This window comes from Myotis nattereri, assembly GCF_964212035.1.
Source record: "Myotis nattereri genome assembly, chromosome: 4".
Classification (NCBI taxonomy): Eukaryota; Metazoa; Chordata; class Mammalia; order Chiroptera; family Vespertilionidae; genus Myotis; species Myotis nattereri.
In genome coordinates, this window is record NC_138079.1 from 33,664,301 (window position 1) to 33,686,936 (window position 22,636).

General features: G+C 39.4%; 1 protein-coding gene across 2 annotated transcripts in view; it reads left to right on the top strand.

The window, feature by feature from the left end:
• Window positions 1-22,636, top strand: part of CWC27 (CWC27 spliceosome associated cyclophilin) — a 183,927-nt gene that overhangs the window by 52,138 nt on the left and 109,153 nt on the right. The window lies entirely within an intron of this gene.

A 22,636-nucleotide genomic window follows, 5' to 3' on the forward strand; every position in this document is an offset into this window, starting at 1 on the left:
CCACTCCAAGCCAAGTGCATTGGTGAAGGGCCTCATTAGTCTCAAGGAATGGGTGCCTTTTTCTAATCTTTCAGCCAAGAAAAAATGTATTTATATCCTTGGAGGTTCCCACAGAGGGGGTGCCTTTTTCTAATTCACATAAAGACACTTCATGTGCTAAGCCTGTGGGTAAATTTAGAAGTAAAAGATAATGAGCAGGTAGATATGGTGGTCTGTTTGCCAGTGGTTACTGTGGCACAAAGGCCTAGGTGTGGCAGGTTTTAGTGACGTAAGGCAACTTAGAGACAGTGTATTGCAGTAGGAAGAGCTCTGGGAAGGGGTTTTAAAAGCCAGGGTTCTAGTCCTTGTACAGGTTTTTTTCCCAGCTGTTTGGCCTAGGTGTTCTTTTTTGAAAATGAAAGGTTTGAACTACCTTCCATCTTCAAGGTTACATCCACCACAATTTATATGGGAAGTTTTATCCAGAGCGTGGTAAGCAGTGAGAAGTTTGAGCTGGGAATTTTCCAAATTAGCACACCTTTGATGTCATTAAAAGACCTTGAGATGTCTCTTTAAGTGACCTATAATAGTAAGTCTTGAAATCAAGCAGTCCTTCTGTCTACTTACTTTCTGTTTAATTTGCTTCTTCTCTTTCTCCTCTTCTCCCTCTTCTTCTTCTAGTCTGATTTGTTGTTACTGTTGTTTTGTTTTTTAGCTTCTTTTGCTGGAAGCTTAGATAGTTGATTCTAGACTTTCTTCTTTTCTACTAGAAGCATCTAAATTTCTCTCCAAGCACTGCTTTCTCTGCATTTTACCAATTTTAATATGTTGTTATAACAGTCTATTTTATGTGTCATATGCCTAAGCTATAGACCTTAGTTGTTCAATCAAACACTAATATAGTTGTTGCTCTGAAGATATTCTATAGATGTGAGTAAAGCCCATAATCAGTGACTTCGTGTAAAGGAGATTATCTAAGATATTCTGGGGTCTGATTCCATCAATTAAAAGACCGAGAAGCAGAGCTGAGGCTTCCCTGAAGAAGAAATTCCAGTCACAGTCATCCACAGCAGTTTGAAGTTGTGCTATGGGGGAGACTTCCAACTTGCCCTTCTTGATGTCCCACATGCTCAAATTCTTGGTCCAGATCTTTGGGATTTACTATTTACGAGATATATATATATATATATATATATATATATATATATATATATATTCTACTAGTCCTGTTTCTCTGGTTGAATCTGGACTGATAGAAATGTGCTTATATCCTAAGTTTCCCTTGTACCTTCTTTTTTGACCTTTGGGTCAATTAGAAGTGTACTGTTTATTTCCCAAATATTTGGAAATTTCCCAGATATTTTTCTGTTACTGATGTCTAAATTAATTTTATTGTGGTCAGAGGACATATTCTGTATGATTTCAGTTATTTTACATTTACTGAGACTTATTTTTTGGCCCAGGATGTGGCTTATCTTGGTGCATGTTCCATGTGCATTTGAAAAGAATGTGTACTCTGCTGTGGTTGTTTGGAATGTTCTAAAAATGACCCAATATTTTTTATGGCACCTAGACTTGCATTTTAATGCTTCAATTGTACCTGGTAGCTTACAAATTTCCTTGATTGATCAAATTTTTTAAATGAAATTATTTCTGAATATCTAAAAGACCAAGCAGTAAGCTCCAACTTTATTAATTATCTCAATAAGTTAACAGTTATTTTTAATTTTTTTCCTTGCTATTTGATTACTTGCAATAGGTCATATAGTATATGACAACTGTTAGTTATGTCTTTTGCTTTTAGTTTTATCCTATATAATACTTAGAAATCTTTCTGTTTCCTGTTGATTATCCAAGAATAAATTTTTAGTTGGTAAACTTTATTGGATGTGTACTACTTAATTTTCTTCAGAAAACTTTGCATGTGTGTATGTGGCACTTTTGTTTTCTTTTCTTGGCCGAAGAATAAAGTACAAGGAAATGAAAAATCAAATCAGTATATTCTTTGTTGGAACAAGTTTTTCCCATCTCTAAGAAAGCATTATTAGGGTTAAAATGGCCTTTTGAATTTTCAAAGTGTGTTGTTTTTTTTAAACCCAGTGAAAGAACAGTCCTATATAATAAGAGCTAATATGCAAATGGTCATCACACCCTCATGCCCTCACACCATCATGCCTTAACTGCTTAGACACCCAACACTGGGAAGAGAGGAATGGGGACCAGCCAGGCACAAATGAGCTCATGAGAGAGGAATGGGGACCAGCCAGGCACAAATGAGCTCGTGAGAGAGGAATGGAGACCAGCCAGGTTGCAGCACGGGAGAGGGACAAGCTGCCTGCCCCGCAGCCCCAGGTGCCAGCGGCTGCACCTGCGGCCCAGGAGAGGACAAGCCGCATGCCCTGTGGTCCCGGGTGCCTGCGGCTGGACCCAGGTGAAGCCTCCCGCCCACAGTCCCCTGTGGCTGCGGCTGGCCCGGACGAAGCTGGCCCGGGTCCTGGGTGCCTGCGGCTGGCCAGAGGGAGGGAAGCCCGGGTCATGGGTGCCTGCACTGACCGGAGGAGGGAATCCCGGGTCCAGGTGCAGGGCAAGGCAGAGGCGGTTATGGGCGATCAGGCCAGCAAGGGAGCAGTTAGGGGTGATCAGGCCAGTAGGGGAGTAATTAGGGGCGATCTGGCAGGCATGCAGTTGGGTTAGGGGCAATCAGGCAGGCAGGCAGGTGAGCGGTTAGGAGCCAGCGGTCCCAGATTGTGAGAGGCAGTCGGACATCCCCCAAGGGGTCCCAGATTGGAGAGGGTGCAGGCCGGGCTGAGGGACCTCCAACCCCCGTGCACAAATTTCGTGCACCAGGCCTCTAGTAAGTAAATAAAAGCGAGTCTTTGGATCCTTTTCTTAGAAGACTCCCTGCATTATTCCTTTAAATCATATATGCTTATTATTTGTGATTAGTCTATAATTTATGTAATATATGCTATACATTTCTATAATGGGTGGGAAATAGATTAGATGACCTGTTTAAGCTTTAATAAATTGAGAATATTCCTTACATTTGAGACTCGGATGGTGCCTGAGAAGCAATCTAAGATAGAATTTCACCAAGTCCCAGAACTCATTTTCCTGGAATTTATTCCATGTTATAAGCTGTTATACCATCTTTGTCTGGGATTTATTTTTCCATGTTATTCCTTTTCCCATTACCCTTAGTAATTGGAACTTGACAGTAGAAAAAGAAACTCATTTGTAGGAATAAAAATGTATTGTGTTATGATAGTAGAAAAAGTATTGCTTTGGAGTCAAACAGACCCAGTTTGGAATAACAGCTGTGCCATTTTTAAATTTAGGGCCTTTGGATGAATTATCTAATCTGAACCCTGGCTTCTTCATTTTAAAATAGTAATAAAAATACTTATTTTATCAGATTATTGTATGATGAGTTAGTAGCATTCTATAAATCATAGTTATCAAAATCACATCAGTTACATTTTCTTTTTCTATTTTCAAGATACCATGTACTTATATTATTCTCTAATATATTTTCAGAATTTTTCAAGTGATTCTTTCTGAATACTATTTACTTTACTCTTTGAGTTTCTTAATTTAAGAAAAATGATTAATGTATAATACATTAAAAATGTTATTGATTGATTTTAGAGAGTGAGAGGTGGGGGGGCCGGGGAGACAGACATTGATTTGTTGTTCCACTGATTTATTCATTCATTGGTTGCTTCTTTGTATGTACCCTGACCACGGTCAAATCTGCAGTCTTGGTGTAAAGGGTCAATGCTCTAACCCTACCTGGCCAGGGCCTATCATACAATTTTTAAACATCTAGGATGAGTCATTTAGAGTCCAGAGGTCCTCAAACGTTTTAAACAGGGGGCCAGTTCACTGTCCCTCAGACATTCCACACATGCTCACTGCGGACCTGGGACGAGTTGGCTGCTAAGCAGGACAGGCAGCGGCGGCAAAAACACCCGGCTGGCCGGATAAATGTTTTCGGCGGGCCGCATGTGGCCCGAGGGCCGTAGTTTGAGGCCCCCTGATTTAGACAACTTTCATTTCCCCATCAAGTAGCATTTAATCTTCTACTCCACTTAATCTTCCTATGCCAAATATTCACAGCAGCTAAATAGAATTATGAAAGTATAAAGTTAGATGATCCGTATCAACTGTGTCTCAGTTTCTTCATTTTACAGACAGAACTTTTAGAAGTTAAGTGACTTGGTCAAAATCATCTTGTTACTGTCAAACTAGGTAGTCTCATTGAGTCTGAATGTGAATCTGGCATTCTTTTTCCTATATTTCCTTCTGACATTCGTCAGTTTATAATAACATATTAGGTTATGTAAGTAGCTATTAATTTCACATTATTTTTCCTCTACTCACTAAATAGTTAATAAAAAGGATATGTGCAAGTAAAAGGCCAGGAAGCTGTCTAGCCAATGGTCATCTGATATATGGTAAATACCCAACCATTGTGAGAGGAATGAGTGAATGCTGAATCTATGATTCATGCAAAAATCATGCCAGTGATTGTGCAAAATGAAAGTGTGATTTTTAGTATTTTTACATTTATTTAAGACAAATTTGATTACAAAAGAGTAATTAGGCTATGAATGTCAGTTCTCATAAAATGATTTTTCTTGATTTGGGCTTTTTAAAAACAGGCCTTATCTATACCTTTTAAGACTCATATGTTTTATTATTTTATTGTTAGATTATGTGTTAGGGCAAGGAAATTTAGTCAATTTCCAATTTTAGAATTATAGGCTCAATGTCAGGGCACTTACTGACTCATAGTATAAATGGATTATATTTGTAATTTTATTTGTTATTTAAAACTGAAGAAAATTTTCCTATGGAAACAGGCTATATTTGATAATTGTTTTTTCCTAATTTGGGAAATTTAATTTGGGATCTATTGGAACACCACTAGGAAAAAAATGGTGTCAAGAAATAAATATGTAACCTATATTTGTATACATACACAAAAGTATGTGTGCATGTGTATAAATCTATGGAGTACCATTAGAACCACACATAAGGTCACACCTGCATTATTGTGGAAGTTATCCTAACAATATTTTCAATGAACAAGTCTGAGGAAGAAGAATCATTTAAATCAGTCTATTCACTTAGTTTTTTAGTTAACAGTGAACATTTATTGAGCATCTGTTGTGTGATTATGGCATATTTTAAGAAGTTTCTATCTCAACTGGATCTTTTAAGGATGAATAAGATTTAAATGGGTGGTATATATTATATTATCTTGTGCTTATATCAGTATTTGCTTTATATTTTAAATACTATCTGTCTGTGAATCATACATTTACTTTTGTGGTCTTCAAACATTCAGGAGTACTCAAATAGGTTTGTTGGTCATTTGACCCTCAGAGCTTTCTAATTTTTTATTATTTTCTGCTTAGTCAAAATACTACTTTTAAAAAATGCTAAATACCAGTTTCTTAATTATCTACACTAATAAAAGACAAAGTTGCTAATTGACTGTACCTTTGCTATGCTCATCAGCCAATCAGAAGAGTATGCAAATTAACCCAACAAAGATGGCCATTAAATTTGCATACTGCAGGCAGATCCCGCTGCAGGGTGGCAGCATAATCCCCAGCCGCCGCCCGCCCCAGCGTGGGATTCAGGCCTGCCATGTGCGGCCCGGGGTGGGGGGGCGGGCAGGCGGCAGCGCAATCCCAGCCACTGCCTGCCCCAGCGCGGGATCTGGGCCTGCTGTGTGCGGGGCGGGGCGGGGGGGAGGGGCGGGTGGCAGCGAGATCCCCAGCTGCTGACCTCCCCAGCACGGGATCCTGGTCTGCCGTGTGCGACTGGGGGATACAGGGCAGGCACCGGGGGATCGGGCGTGCCATCTGCCACCAGGGAAGCAGGCGTAAGCCAGCAGGTGGTTATCTCTCAAGGGGTCCCAGACTGTGAGAGGGCACAGGTTGGACTGAGAGTTCCCCCCCCGCCAGTGTACAAATTTTTGTGCATCGGGCTTCTAGAAGAATTATAATTGCCCAGCTCATTTTCACAGCTGTGTCAGTATATGCCCTTCTTAGTAGGGAAACAGGGGATTCCACGTCAGAAGCAAGCCAAGCTCCAAAAGATGGGTAATAACTATGGGAACAGCCAGGGGCTATTTTATAACAAAACTATTGTGCTCAAGGGTTGAAATTTCATAAAACTAATAGTTCTTACTGCTTCATCAAGGGTATTATTAAGTGATACTTGCTTTAAATTTTTTTCTCTCTCCTGTGAGTGCCTGGCAGTGACAAATACAATGACTTCTAGCATAGAGTGCTGCCTCCGCTACAGTTTTACGCGCTGTTGCTCTGTACCATCAGTACAAAATGTGTAAACAGTGAGAAGAGGAAATCTCATCTTAATATTATTGCTAAAATTATGTCTACCTCATGGACTCTCTTGAAATGGTTTCAGAGTCCTCCAGGGTCCACAAAGCATACTTTGGGAACTGCTTGTGCAGTGATTCAAGAGCAGATATCACAACCTCTAGAACAGTGGTTCTCAACCTTCTGGCCCTTTAAATACAGTTCCTCATGTTGTGACCCCAACCATAAAATTATTTTCGTTGCTACTTCAGAACTGTAATTTTGCTACTGTTATGAATCGTAATGTATATACCTGATATGCAGGATGGTCTTAGGCGACCCCTGTGAACAGGTCATTCGACTGCCAAAGGGGTCGCGACCCACAGGTTGAGAATTGCTGCTCTAGGACTAAACGATCTGACTCTGCCTGGCTGTGAGATCTAGAGTCTAGGGCAAGTAATTCCCTCAGCTTTCTTTGTGTACTGAGTATATAACAGTACTGTATACAGTAGGTTTACGTCGGAGATCCGTTCCTATGGCGCGACGTAACGCAATTATCGCCATAAGTTGGAACCCACCTGCATAAGCACCTACGTCACTCACATGGAGCACATACACAGCAGTAATGAAGTGAAACAGTAAAAAAAAATTAAAAGAAAGATAACAATTCCTGACCTTTACTTGTGGTAAGTAAATAATTAAAAAACATAAAGCACGTATGTACATACGTCAAAATGACGGAACTTTTTTTATATATAAATAAATGGGAGATGGTGACATAACCACAAAACAACGTACATGGAGTCTGACGTAACCCGAGCACTGTCTGTATAAGATTCATGTGAGGGTATGGGTTAAACTAGGTAACCTCTTAGACCTGTACCTAGCATAGAGTAAGCTTATCTGTTTGCAGATTATTATTTTGTATTATACAGATTAATTCTGGATATTTGAAGCTCCATTCAAGTTCATCTCACCACTTTCAAATCAGCTCATATTTAAACAAGACCAAATAGCTGACACATTTCAGTTCCAAAGATTCTCAGAGATAGCTTCTGTATTCAACACCTTACTTACACCCCTTTAGGGTTTCAGAGTGCACTTTGAATTGCTCTGCCAGCAGTGATGCTTCCCTCTACAACTGGATTCTCTTATTGACCCTGTGTGCTTTTGTGATGATTCCTTCTGCAGTTTAAATGGCCTTGAGAGATGTTTTCAGTGTTAAAGTGTTGTTGGATTGATTTGGTGGTGAATGATGGCACAACTTGTCTAGTCTTAAAAGTTAAACAACCGGTGGTACTGCTTTCTGTGGGTAAATTGCTTTTAGTTCATATGTTCTTTGCAACCTGGGTTTACTTGAAAGTTGTTAGCTCTGTGATAAACTTTAATTTTGATTCTCATTTTCCTTTGGTCTTCGTCCAGAGCATTGTTCTAAGAGGTTAGTTATCTTTGCCCATGAGGTATAGGAGGAAAGTAAGTAAATCCATCATTTATCCAAAACCCACTAACTATTGATAGCTTCTATCTTTTTTGAATAAAGTTGCCAGAACTTCTGATTGAAAGTAAAAGTAGCTTAACTGTACTTTGGGGGCCAACTGGAGTCTTTATGCTATTGATCAATCACATTGAATGAAATTATTCTGTTAGAATAGTAAATAACAATTACCTCAAATTGTATAGTATTACCAAACATGAGATGGGTGAAAACAATTGTGAATTTTTTTGAAGCATCCTCAAAATTTGCCCACTCTTTGAACAAAGTAAATCATGTTGCATCATTAATATTCAAATTGTACATTATAAAGAAAGTAAAACCAAATTAATTCTTTGAAAAATTTCAACATTTATTGAATTACATATGTTCATATAAAAAGTTAATAAAGAAAATTCTTGTTGTCATCTTTGTAACGAGCAACAAACTCTGCTCTTTTCTGATTCGAACTTTAAGTGAACTCTTCCCTATGTCTCCTCATGCTAACTCAGTATTCTTCTACATAGCTTAATCAAAAAATGAGCTGGCTTTTTCTTTTTTTTTTCTTTTTCCCTTTTTTAACCAAGGGAACTTTAATGTAATTTGCTAGGACTCTACAAAGATCTGGAATAATTTCATATTTTGTTTTAACCTCATGTTTATAATTGGGGTTTTGGAGCTCTATGAAACACCTTTCACTCTAAGTTAGACTAGATGTTAATCACTCTTCTCAGGCTGGCCAAAAGGTAATGGTCAGTTCAGTGACACACTCACAGGAAGATGAAGATTTTCAAGCATTTATCTTAACTTTATTTTTACTGATGTATGTCTTTTCTTGTATTTTCTGCTGTTTATTTTGATTGAAACTAAAATGTTTCTTTGTAAGCTCCAAGGACACATACATGTTCTCTACCTAGGGCCCAAAAGTTTCCCATTCATATGCTTCTACTGTGCTGTTTAGACTTGTGTACACCTAAGCTCTTAATCCTTTCCCCTGAGCCATCTCCAAAAGAAAGTTTCGTATTTGGTGAAGCAAGAATTGTTTCTAAAGATTGTCCTTGGACTCAGTTATAGAACAGGAAAGGAGTTTGCAATGCTGGGAGTTCCCTGGCTTCTATCTCCAAAATAACTTAAGGGTTCTGGAGCTTGCAAAGCTCCCCCACCTAAGAGTACAGAGACACGTCTTTTAAAACCCGGATTAACAGACAGAATTGGGGAACATTATAATAAATGTGTACGTTCTTGTGGTTTTTAGGTTCATAAGCATAATTTTATTTGATAAATAAAAAGCTACGCTTTCAGGCACATATTAGTAACTTTTCTAACAATAGGACATCTCGATTCAACTTCTTCAGTATGCATTAACATCGTGTCTTTAAGTAGTAAACATCTTCCAACATTATACCTGGAAAATTTCTTTTCAAAAGTTACTAAATAAATGAACAATTACTTTCTCTGTAAAGTGAAAGTCTAAATTGCATATTTAGAGGGTTATGGGCTAAATCCGTGTTCCTCATTCCCATTACATGCACATCCATAGAACAGAAGGCAGTCCTGGCTGTGGATCTCTCATGCATTCAAACTGTAGATTGCTGAGCATTTGGCCAAAATAATTATATACTTTGGCTTGGGATGTGGAAACAGCAAACTTTTCCACTTTCCATTATATAAATTAGCAGTGGAAATAGCTGTATATTTCTCTATGATACCTTGCTAAATACAGGTAATGCCAATTCGTTTCTGTTACAAGGAATAATATGCCACAAATTGATAGTCAAATTTTTGTGTAACTTACATTTTATAGTAATCTGTTTTCATTGTCTGGGAGATCCAGTATCTTTCAATAATCTTTTTCTCTCAAGGCCCATGGAATTATAGCCTATAGCAAAATTAATCAGACTTCTCTGGTGACTTGTTTTATAGGATATATTTATATTTTGAGGGGTTTTATGCTTGTTTATCTTTATGAGGGAGACCTCTGTATTCTTGCCATAGGAAACAAGACTTGTTCTGCCATGATATATGTTGTTTCCATATTTCTTGTTTCTTTGTGAGCCCATCTTAATTTGGGGGACTGTTGAAATGTGGGCAGTAAAGCCCAAACAAAGATTTAAAACTTCCTAGTGTAATTTTAATGATAAAATAGATAGACATTCAATTACTTAACTAAAAAGAAAATATTTAATTAAGAAGTAAACTGCTCTTCAAATTTTATCCCACATCCAGTTTAACAAATATTTAAATACTCTATTCCAATAAGTATTTAATTATCACACTTAAGGCACTTGGCTGAGACTATATTATTCTTATCTATATATTCTATATATATAAAAGGCTAATATGCTAAGTGTCCGACCGTCCAACCGGTCGCTATGACACTCACTGACAACCAGGGGGCAGACGCTCAACGCAGGAACTGCTGAGCTGCATTGACTTGGCAGTGGTGGTTCTCAGGTGACACATCCCGAAACCAGAGAGGAGGGCTCCCGATTCCTCAGGGGGCCTCGCGATTCCACCTTCAGCAGTGGGTTATGTTGTTGCCGGGGCACTGTCAGCCTGAATCTGGTTTACTGCACACTTGCATTTGCGTTCCACACCCTGTACGACAGCAACTTTGCAAAGTGCCCTCTCATACTCCGGGACCCCTCGGGGGATGTCAGAGAGCCGGTTTAAGGCCAGTCCCCGCAGACCAGGCCAAGGAACCCCATCTGCTCACTCTGCAGACGTGGGGGAGGGACTGCAGGAGGTTGGCTCCAGGGCATGTCCGGCCCATCTCGCCCAGTCCTGCACTGCTGGCCACCTTCTAATTAATTTTCTTTCAATGTGCATGAATCCGTGCACCTGGTCACTAGTCAGTTGATAAATAACTAAAAAGCCCAGTGCACGAAATTTGTGCACTGGGGAAGGTGTCCCTCAGCCCAGCCTGCACCTTCTCAAAATCCGGGACTGCTGGCTCCTAACCGCTCGCCTGCCTGCCTGCCTGATTGCCCCTAACAGCTTCTGCCTGCCAGCCTGGTCACCCCCTAACCGCTCCCCTGCTGGCCTGATTAACACCTAAGTGCTCCCCTGCCGGCCTGATCACCCCCAACTGCCCTCCCTTGCTAGCCTGGTTGCCCCCAATTGCCCTCCCCTGCCAACCTGATCTCACCCCCAATTGCCCTCCCCTGCCAGCCTGATATCACCCCCAACTGCCCTCCCCTGCTGGCCTAGTTGCCCCCAACTGCCTTCCCCTGCAGGCCTGGTCGCCCCCAACTGCCCTTCCCTGCCAGCCTGGTTGCCCACAACTGCCCTCCTCTGCAAAGCGTGGTTCCCCCCAACTGCCCTCACCTACCAACCTGGTTGCCCCCAACTGCCCTCCCTTGCCAGCCTGATCTCGCCCCTTAACTGTTCCCCCCTGCCAACCTGATCTCCCCCAACTGCCCTCCTCTGCCAGACTGATCTCGCCCCCAACTGCCCTCCCCTGCAGGCCTTATCTCACCCCCAACTGCCCTCCTCTGCTGGCCAATTTGATTCTGATTGGTTGGTTTCTATTCCAGTCAGCGTCAAAAGCTCCGCCTCCTAGGCAGCCATTGGCTCCTCACAGTTGACCCAAATTTGGATCTGATTGGTCGTTTCTATGCCAATCAGCGTCAAAAGCTCTGCCTCCCAGGCAGCCATTGGCTCCTCACAGTTGACCCAGATTTGGTTCTGATTGGTCGGTTTCTATGCCAGTCAGCGTCTCTGGGCCTATCAATGGGGCCTGATCAAAGAGGCGGGGCTCATCAGCAGCCCCAGTGGAGGCCTGGAGAGAAATGGAGGTGAGGCTGCTGATCAGGCCTGGAGCTAAAGAGAGAGGCAAGTACTGATCAACAGCTGCCACAGGGCTACAGATCAGACCCTGCTTCTCTCTTCAGGCCTCTCTCTGGGCCTGATTCGCAGCCCCCTCCGCAATCAGTGTTGGGTCACCGTGCCTGCAGCCATAGCAGTCAGCACTGGGTCTCCACAGCAACCCAGCGCTGACTGCAGGACTGACTTCCCATTGGTCGAGCCTCCCGGTCATTGTGGATGTGACTGTGACGGACCCAGGGTTTTTACATATTAGGATAATTGTATCTAGTGAACCTTCAGCAAATGGCTTGCAGTTAGGTTCCAATACTGCTGAGGCCCCACTTTTTCAAAGTGTTTCTAAGTCCTATATATTGCGTGGTTCTAGAAGACAATGAACAGGATAGAGATGAATTTCAACAAATTCAAGATTAAAATTCAAATTCAATTTCAAGATTATTTGCTGTGACTTTTCAGAACCTTATGTGATATGTTCTATTTTTAGATTTCACTTAACTGTTATGTTTTTACTTTCTTTCAATTACTAATCAAGAGTTTCCTCTGTGAAGATGTTTTTGCCATTCTTGGAACCACAAGGAGTTTTTCCTTTTAATAATGATGCTGTTTGCTGAGGTCCCAGGCATGTGACCTTTAAAGAAAAAAATGGCAAATCATTTTCCTACTTTTAGTATGTGGTTAGGAGTGAGTTGGCCCATTCACATCAAGCTTAATTTGATGTGAGTTAGTACTAACCTTTGACAAAATCCATGGTTTAAAATTTAGACCAGAGTAGACAATAAATCTTACTGTTTAAATCACCTAACAAGGGTAACAGTGCTGTTTGTAACATTTCTCCAGTCTTCATTCCTAAATCTGTTATTCTGTGATGTAAAGCCTTGGTTGCTTTTCAGCACTTTTAAATTTGTTTGCAGAAGGTGGGGCCCAGAAAATGTGCCCATCATTGAAGGCTCTAAGTTTAGCTGAGGAAAAGCAAGGCTGCTGTAATGTTTCTATTCTAAAAATGTTGTATTTATCTGAGTTACAGGACTGGTTTACATAAATGAGAAACTAAGATTTTCCATACACCAGGAAAAGTTTCAAAAGGATGGCTTTTGTGCTTGCCACTTCATATCCACCAAATGTTACAAACAAATACTCATGTCTGCAGTAGGCCATTTGTGGATGTGTGTAACTGTGGTTCACAGTCCTCAAGCTCAGGGCTTTTCCAGGTACTCATGGGAAACCCTCAGAAGGTTAGCCCTCCTTCTGCATTTCTGGAATGAGGTGCAGCTTTTAAGGTTTACAAATTTATTTTTTGCCTAAAAGTAGATAGATGAGAGACTCACTTTATTTCAGATAGGAATTCTAATACCTTTGGTGTGAAATGGCACTATCTTTAGTAATCTTTATCTTATGTAACTACATTTTTGGTTTTGGAGATTGGGACTTAAAAATGTTAAAATCTTTAATAGCTTACTTTATGTTAGTTAACTTTTAAAAAGACCTTTGCACACTGTTACGTTTTTAATGTGACTCCATTGCTTACTTTGGCTACTAAAGTGCTAAATTTGGTGTCAAAACTCATGAGAAGATAAATCAGTCTCTGTCATAAGGCAACCAGGAAAGATTTCAGTGAAGGTAGTGTTTAGTATTTAGGATTAGTGTTATCTCTAATTAAATAGCAAAATGGTTTGTCCTTAAGCCAACAAGAAGTCCAGGCTTAATGAAATCCCTCTTACCACTGTTTCTTTCCTTTTTTTTTTTTTTTTTGACTTAAAAAGCAAGAAAGTGGAACAAAAACAGCTCTCAGGGTTCTTTATTATTTAGAGTTCTACAACTTTACAAATCATTAATTTAGTGTGTGATATAACCTTTTCTGTCTTTTGAATTATCATTTCTAAAAAGTTGAAGATCTCTTAAAAGCACTTTACTAACACTGCATTTTTCCTAGAGATTCTTGAATTATCTAAATATTGCTTCCTGATCAAGACCTCTCCTTAAGAGTGACTTCAATTAATCAAATGAGCATTTTACACAAATAGTATTGATCACACAATCAACTTACTCTTTAGTAATTAGAATTACTTGAAGTGTTTAGATTGCCTCTGCTATCTTAGTTTTTCTCTAAGTCAGATACACTGTTTTGGCTGCTTAATAGATTGACAAGAGGAGAACATAAAAACATACGTACATACATACACATGTGTGTCTTTTAGCTTTAGTTTCCAATTTCATTAACCAAAGATCCAATATTTTATCAGAAGTAAAGTCAGGCCCAGCCAGCGTGGCTCAGTGGTTGAGCATTGACCTATGAATTAGGAGGTTGTGATTCGATTCCTGATCTGGGCACATGCCTGGGTTGCAGGCTTGATCCCCAGTAGGGGGCATGCAGGAGGCAACCTATTCTCATCACTGATGTTTCTATCTCTCCTCTCTGAAATCAATAAAAAATTTTTTTAAAAAAAGTGAATTCAGGGCAAACACAGATACACTATAATCTCAGCATAGCTTTTCTTAGCCACTGTGGTCCCTAGTAGGGGTCAGCAGTTGCTAATAACAATATGCATGCAAGATAGGGTCCCTGAATCAGGAAAGTTTATTTCTTGCCATGTCACCACCCTTTTACTTCACTCTTCTAAAAGAAATAACAATCCGTGGGCTATTCAATTTTCATAACTATTCCAGAAAAATGTGGGCTTCCTTTTACGGGAATGTTTATAATTACTAGACTTTTCTGGTTCTTGAACCCAACTCAATGTCAGCAAGGATACTTTCTCATTCAGAGGGAGAAAGCAGAGTTAATCCCCAGGTGTCCTCTGCCTCTTAGCTTACAAGTGGTCTGGAAAGCCCATTTCCCCATAAGTATTAAAGCTGACGTTTATAACTTTGAATCTTAAAATAACCAAATAAGCTCTTGGTTTTTGCCTAAAGAAAAAAAAAAGTAACAGAAGTATGGTAATCTAAATTGACCAAATTTGTAAAATTGTTTATAGTGTTTGGATTTAGAATGCTTTTTATACTCAGGTTTGAATGTGGTCATATAAGCGTAGGGTATTTGTGAAAAATAATGAGTCATATTGTGAAAACTTGACTCAAGAGGAACTGAGAAGCTATCTAGTCTATCTCTTCTTTAATAGGAAAAGAATCTGTCAAAAAATTTCAGGCTGTCCATAAAAGAAAAAAATATTTGTCTACTCACAACACTTTTGACAACAAATGTGTGGGTTTTCTAAACAAAGCCAGTCTGCATGGACACCAACCTGGTGTCCTGCAATTTAATTTAAATCTGATACTTACTACCTAGCTTACTACCTGGACTTAGTGCACACCTCATAGGTTTCATACATAATTTACTTCCTAACTTCTATCCCCTGCCTGATCCTATACTTCCTATACTGTAGCTTTTTCACCCTGAAGTCCCACAAGACTGCCCCCTCACTTCACATGCCAATTGCAAGTATGTAGTGGGGTCCCAGGTTACCCATACTTCTATCCAACTTGGCTACAAATCTGGGATTCCTACAACCCCCCTCTCAGTTTCGATAATTTGCCATAACGGCTCAGGAACTCAGGGAAACACTTTTGTTTACTGGTTTATTTTAAAGAAATTTATAAGGGATACAAATGAATAGCCATATGACGATGACAAGGTACATAGCATTAGACTTGCAAGGATGCCAAGCACTGGAGCTCCTGTCCCCTTGGAGTTTAGGGTACACCATCTACCCAGCACATGGATGTTTCACCACCCAGAAGCTCTCAAACCCCATAGTTTAGGGATTTTGATGGGGGCTTCATTACATAGTCATGGTTAGTTAGTAACCCAGTCTCCAGCTCCTCTCACCCCCAGAGAATGGGTGGAGGGCCTGAAAGTTCCAAGCTTCTCCATGGCTTGGTCATCTGGTGAACAACCTCCATTCTGAAGCTGCCTAACCCACCAAGAATCACCTCATTAGAACAGAAGATGCTTCTACCACCTAGGATATTCCAAGGGATTTAGGAGCTATGTATAAGGTGCTCCTATCACCCCTCAACTCAGGAACTTACTAGGGTTTTAGAAGCTCTGTGTCAGGAACTAGGGGCATAGACCAATATTTTTTTCTTATGTCTCAGACCATTTTTGTAATTTTAATTCAGTCCTCTTTGTGAATTTCTAACTTCTGTGCCTGACATATACTAGGTGCTCAAGAAATGTTTATTATGTGAGTAATAAGTACTTGTATGTATTAATTAATAATAAGTACTTATATGTATTAACTAGTTTAATTAGGCCCTTAAATATATTAGGTGTGCGGAGATATGAGGATAGTCTTGCTTCTTAAAATATTTGTGTTCAAAATGGGACTACATCAAAATAAAAAGCTTCTGCACAGCAAAAGAAACCATCAACAAAACAACGAGAAAACCCACTGTGTGGGAAAACATATTTGCCAATGTCATATCAGATAAGGGCCTAATCTCCAAAATCTATAGGGAACTCATACAACTTAACAAAAGGAAGATACACAATCCAATCAAAAAATGGGCAAAGGACCTAAATAGACACCTTTCAAAAGAGGATATTCAGAAAGCCAAGAGACATATGAAAACATGCTCAAAGTCACTAATCATCCGAGAGATGCAAATCAAAACAACAATGAGGTACCATCTCACACCTGTCAGACTGGCTATCATCAACAAATCAACAAACGACAAGTGCTGGAGAGGATGTGGAGAAAAAGGAACACTTGTGCACTGCTGGTGGGAATGCAGACTGGTGCAGCCACTATGGAAGACAGTATGGAGTTTCCTTAAAAAACTGAAAATGGAACTCCCATTTGACCCTGTGATCCCACTTCTAGGAATATATCCCAAGAAACCAGAAACACCAATCAGAAAAGATATATGCACCCCTATGTTCATAGCAGCACAATTCACCATAGCTAAGATCTGGAAACAGCCTAAGTGTCCATCAGTAGATGAGTGGATTAGAAAACTGTGGTACATCTACACGATGGAATACTATGCTGCTCTAAAAAGGAAGGAACTCTTACCATTTGCAACGTCATGGATGGAACTGGAGAGCATTATGCTAAGTGAAATAAGCCAGTCAATGAAGGAAAAATACCACATGATCTCACTCATTCATGGATAATAGAGAACATTATAAACTTTTGAACAATAATAGATACAGAGGCAGAGCTGCCTCAAACAGACTGTCAAACTGCAGTGGGAAGGCCGGGGAGGGTTGGGGGGCAGGAGGTAGGGGGGTAAGAGATCAACCAAAGGACTTGTATGCATGCATATAAGCATAACCAATGGACATAAGACACTGGGGGATAGGGGAGGCTGGGGGACTGTCTAGGGCGGGGGGATAAAATGGACACATATGTAATACCCTTTGTAATACTTTAAGCAATTAAAAAAAAATACTAAAAAAAAAATATTTGTGTTCAGAAGAGACAGTTACTCAGTATTCACCTTCTGTACATTGAATTATGGTGGCCTCTTTAAAGATTCCAATAATGACAAAATGATGGTACAAAAACTGTAGTATCAGGAATCATGGGATGGGGTAGGGGACAGAAATTGAGGAGCATGTATGTATGACATAGACCCTGTTAAAGGAATTCAAGTTGACTCATATGAACAAGGAAAGCTTGACAGAGTAGACAGCATTTAAGGTAGACCTTAAAAACTGAGTGGGAAAAAGACAGGCAGGAGTTATTCCTTTTTGAAAAGAATTTGAAAAAATACCTAGAAACCAGAAAACACAAGACCTGGTGAGGGAACTGGGAAAGGCCCAAGTATCTCCATAGGCAAATACTGGGGAAAGAACTGTTGAGCTGGGGTGTGGGGATCTTGAGGCAGACTGCTTCAGCTTTCTTCAGAGGTCTATTTAAGGTTTGTGAGCACCCCATTAATAAGATGAATTACAGTGGAGGAAGATCAGTTAGGAATTAGGGGCAGTTATACAGGGAAAGATTAAAGTACTTGAAAAGAACATGGAAAAGAGAAGATGGGGGAAAGTTGGTTGTGAAAGAAAAAAGGGCAACGTGATTGAGTGCCCAAAGAGGATGGAATCGGAGAGGATTCCTGACACTTCTTATAAGGAGCATGCTAACTGCCTGAGCAAGACCATCTGTAGCCAGAAGACTGCAAATTATAAACTCCCCTAGATCTAATTTTTCAGGGCTCTCTTGGGGAGGAAACTACTAAAGATGAGCTCCCTGCCAGGGACATAGCCCTTCAAGCTTGGCTTCTCTGGAGCCAAACCTCCAGCTCTGTGTCTGGGAGTCATTGTGGTGGGAGCAAGTGGCTAAGTGTGTCAGGCAGAGAAGTGAGCTCTGCAAGTTGCTCAGGAGAACACGCAGCAGGAGCCAGTCGTAGGAGAATGGCTGCTGCACCCAAGTAGTGTCCTCAAGGGATAATAGATATAAGGACAAAGCCTTCCCAAGAACTGATCAGAGGAGTTGGCAAGAAAAGGGAGCTTGTTGTTCTTGTGTGTTTTAATAATCTCCCTTTTCATTCAGAAAAAGTAATACGTATTCATTAAGGACATTCTAGAAGACAGGTAAAAAGGGGGAGAAGAGTCTTCACAGCATATATAGATCTGTTAATATTTTGGCGTAGTTTCTACAAGTTTTTCTCCGAAGCAGGATTTTTCAGCTGAAGGTAACAGTGTGCACCATGTAGTAAAGGCGAAAGAGATCTATGATTGCTCGTTACTACTTGTCAACAGCAAGTAGAAGTTAAATCATAAAAGGGCTTATGTGCTGTTAGAGAGCTGTTGGAGAGTTTTATGCCTGGGGTGGGGTAGGGGCATGATAAGATTTACACTTTAGAATGGTTCCTTTGTCTATTGTGTAGATGATGTATTAGAGGGCCCAAGGCTTGATGCCCAGGTCATAAGGGGCTAACCAAGGCATTGGGAAGAAGGGAAGGAAGTTGAGAGTTTTATAAAGAAAATTTAGCAGGATGTAGTGCTTGAAAAGGTAGGAAGATGGAGAAGCATGCTATACTTTCCTGTTTCTGCTTTATTACATCCCCTCACTTTAAAACTATCTCAATTAGGTGTCCCACAGGAACTTCAGATTCAACATATCCAAAACAGAAATTACCAACATTCTTCCCCAAATTACTCCCCATCCTAAATTCCCTTTCTCGAGGCCTATGTTCTTGCCCACCTAGTTGCCCAAGCTAGAAATTTGGAAGTCATCCTAGACTGTTATTTCTTCGGTAAGTCTACCTCTCCATCTAGTCACCAAACCTACCAGATCTTTTACTTGAATCTTTAAGATCAATTTCTTTATATCTTCAATGTCTCTATAGTTGCCAAGTTCTGGTTTTCATTTTTGACCTGTGGGTTGGTGAACTGCAATCTATAGACCAAATCCATCCTGCCCCTGTTTTTGGAATCACCTATTTGTGAAAGTTTCAGTAGAACTTAGCAAGCTTATTTGTTTACATTTTCTCTATTGTTGTTTTTATACCAAAGTGGTAGAGTTGAGTAGTTGTGATCCTGACCATGTGCCTACAAAGCCTAAATATTTACCATATTGTCCTCTATAGAAATCTTGCTTATAATGTTGTAATATAATTGGTTTCCCCTCTTTCTGTTCTCAATCTGGCCTTTACTATGTTGATGGAGTGATTTTCCTAAAACACTGTCTGTTCATGTCCATCCCCCTTGTTCATATTTTTTTGATGGTTTTCAACAGCCAACAGAATTTAATCTAAAACTCCTTAGCATTTATTACAGGTGATGAATTCTAGTATAGCTTTTCAAATCCCAATTCTTCCTCAGTCTACAAATGGCTCACTTTAAAGGGATTATTTACATGAGTGCAATCTCTATTTAATGTTTAAACATATTATGAAGTTTAGTCTTTCAAGGTGTTATATTGGGATTCTCTGATAAATCTGTAATTTTACGAGTGATTTCTTGGAAAACTCTGGCCATTTGTTGTCAGTTGGATATGTTAATAAAAAGGAAGAGAGTAAATATTATTGCCAGACATTAGCTTTACTTGTTCAGCAAGAACTCTGAGGCTTGCTAAGATTTTAACACCTCTGCTGTTTTCCTTTATTTTGTGATTCTGAAAAGACCATTACTGTACATTATCATGAACTCAAAGAGTCTTATATGGACTTTCATATTCACTACAATGGAAAAGTTAAAGATGGTTTTCTATGCAAGAGAGAACTGAATCAAAACATATATGAGGGAGTATTTATTTTAGCATCTCAATTCCAGTTGAATAATATTTATCTATAGTGTTCAGGCATTTCATTTGCAAATTTAATCTCAAACAAACTTCATTAATGACAATTCCCAGGAGAGATTGACAGTATCCAGAAATCACCTCCTTCCCTATAAAACTTAGTGCTATGTAAATGTTTGGTTGTATTGCATATGGTAGAAAGGATAATTCTAACAGAAAAAGAACCTTATTTTCTAGTTTGAAAGTGAAAGGAATTAATAGATCAATTTGGTGAAGATCAACAGATACTTTTTTTCTTTCTGAAAATTAACATTTTATAGTATTGAGAAATCTAAATGGAAATGTAGTTGTAGCCATTCAAATAGCTACATAGATTTTTCTTTTTTTAAATAAAATGTACTGGGAAGTGTTTATGAAAGGAGAATTGACTTGGAGTGGTAGACACACAATAGAATATACAGATGATGTATTATAGAATTTACACCTGAAATATATAATTTTATTAACCAATGTCACCCCAACAAATTCAACAATAAATAAAATGAAAATCATGCAAAACTAAAAGAAACAAACTAAAAGGATAATAATAATTCTACTACATTGCAGTTTACCTAATATCAAAAATGATCATCTTTTTACATACTATAACTGTATTTGAGGAATAATATTTACTTTTCTAAATGCTGGGGGAAATGTTAAATAAGTGTCCCTCTTTTTGTTTAAAAAAAAATTCATTGAAAATGATTTTTTAAAAAACCCTTAAAGGCAGCTTAATTATTGCCGAGCTATTAAAGTGAGGTAAAAATAATTACATAACTAATCTAATAAAAATAAAAAATGTATTGGAATTTTTTGAGAAATATCAAACTTAGTTGTATGATTTCATTTGAATGTTAAACAAAAGATACAGAGTTAAAAAATCTTTGCTCATTTCAATTCTGGATTTATTGAACATTTACTAAGTATAAAGCAGTTAGATGCTCATTTAGTCTATATTTTATCAAAAACTTGAGCACATTTAATTTACCTTACTCATTTTTTTCTCTTTTCAGGTGAATGCCAACTCTTTTAGAAGCTAATAAATATTTCAATTCAGTACTTGAAACCAGACTTTTCAAAAAAGTTTACAATTATTTCAGTGTAGAACATAGCCTATCAATATAATTTAGAGAGCATAGCCCAGTGGTCCGCAAACTGCGGCTCGCGAGCCACATGCGGCTCTTTGGCCCCTTGAGTGTGGCTCTTCCACAAAATACCATGTGCGGGCACGCATGTACAGTGTGATTGAAACTTCGTGGCCTATGTGCAGAAGTCGGTATTTTGTGGAAGAGCCACACTCAAGGGGCCAAAGAGCCGCATGTGGCTTGTGAGCTGCAGTTTACCGACCACTGGCATAGCCTAATGGTATAATTTTTAAAACTTGATATTGTTACCTAAATTACTTTTCTTATTTTCTGAAATAATATTTCACCAGTACTTATGCACAAGAGATACCCTTAGAGATGAAAACATAGAGTGCTTCAGTAATTTTGTTTCTGCTGCTAACTAATGCCTAGTATTAGTTCATGTTTATATGTGCTCAAGTGAATGTAGTGATCACAGTGACTAAAAACATTTTAATTGCTTTAGATTGTGTAAGTGCTGAACAGCTAAACTCTCCAACACTAATGAAAATGAAATGAAGAGCTACTAATAAGATACATGCTAATTGCATTTATTAGATGTCTGAGAGCTTCTTGGGGGAAAGAGCAAAAGAGCCAACTGGAATTTCAGCATCTAGCTGTAGTGATTCAAGAAGTAAAACTCTTTTGGTTATTAAGTTGAAGTCTTGCATTTTCAAATAGAAAGAAAACAAAATTATAAATGATTTTAAATGAATTATCATTCCTTTGAAAACTTCCAATCAGAACATTTTTAAACTGTATTTAAGAAAAAAATGACTTAAAATTATATGGGTCCTATTGCCCATCCTGCAGGGCAATGAATTAATGAAGTTTCTGGCAAAGAAACCAGAGACTATGGTATCATGACATTGTTCCCTAACCCCTTTATACTGAAAGGCATTCATATGAAAGAAGAGCTGGGTTATTTCTGTCCTCGCTGAGCTCCTAAGGGCAGAACCTGGATCAATGAATGAAAGTTACTAGGAGGCAGCTTTGGGTTCCACAGTAAGGAAAAACTTTCTGACAGGTAGGCCAGGCCCAAAATGGAAGGAATACAAATATCTTCACTAAGAAGTACAAATGGTCAATAAATTAGTGGCCCTTGGCCTGAGGTGCTAAGAGAGTGGGCTTTTTATTTCTGGCTAGAGGCCCAGTGCATGAAATTCTTGCACTCAAGGGGGGTCCCTCAGCCTGGCCTGCACCCTCTCGCAGTCCGGGAACCCTCGGGGGATGTCAGACTGATTGCTTAGGCCCGCTCCTCAGGAGTCAAACATCTTTAGCGCTGCCGCGGAGGTGGGAGAGGCTCCTGCCACCGCCACTGCACTTGCCAGCCGTGAACCCAGCTTCTGTCTAAGCAGCACTCCCCCTGTGGGTGTCCACTGACCACCAGGGGGCAGCTCCTGCGTTGAGCATCTGCCCCCTGGTGGTCAGTGTGTCATAGTGACCGGTCAGTCAATTTGCATATTAGCCTTTTATTATATAGGATTATAAGAAATTAACTTTAAGCCTCCTTTTCTTTTTTTAAATTTAAATATATTTTTATTGATTTTAATAAGGAAGGGAGAGGGAAAGAGGGATAGATACACCAGTGATGAGAGAGAGTCACTAATCGGCTGCCTCCTACACCCTCCCCCGCTCCCCCCCAACTCGGGATCAAGCCCACAACCCAGGCATGTGCCC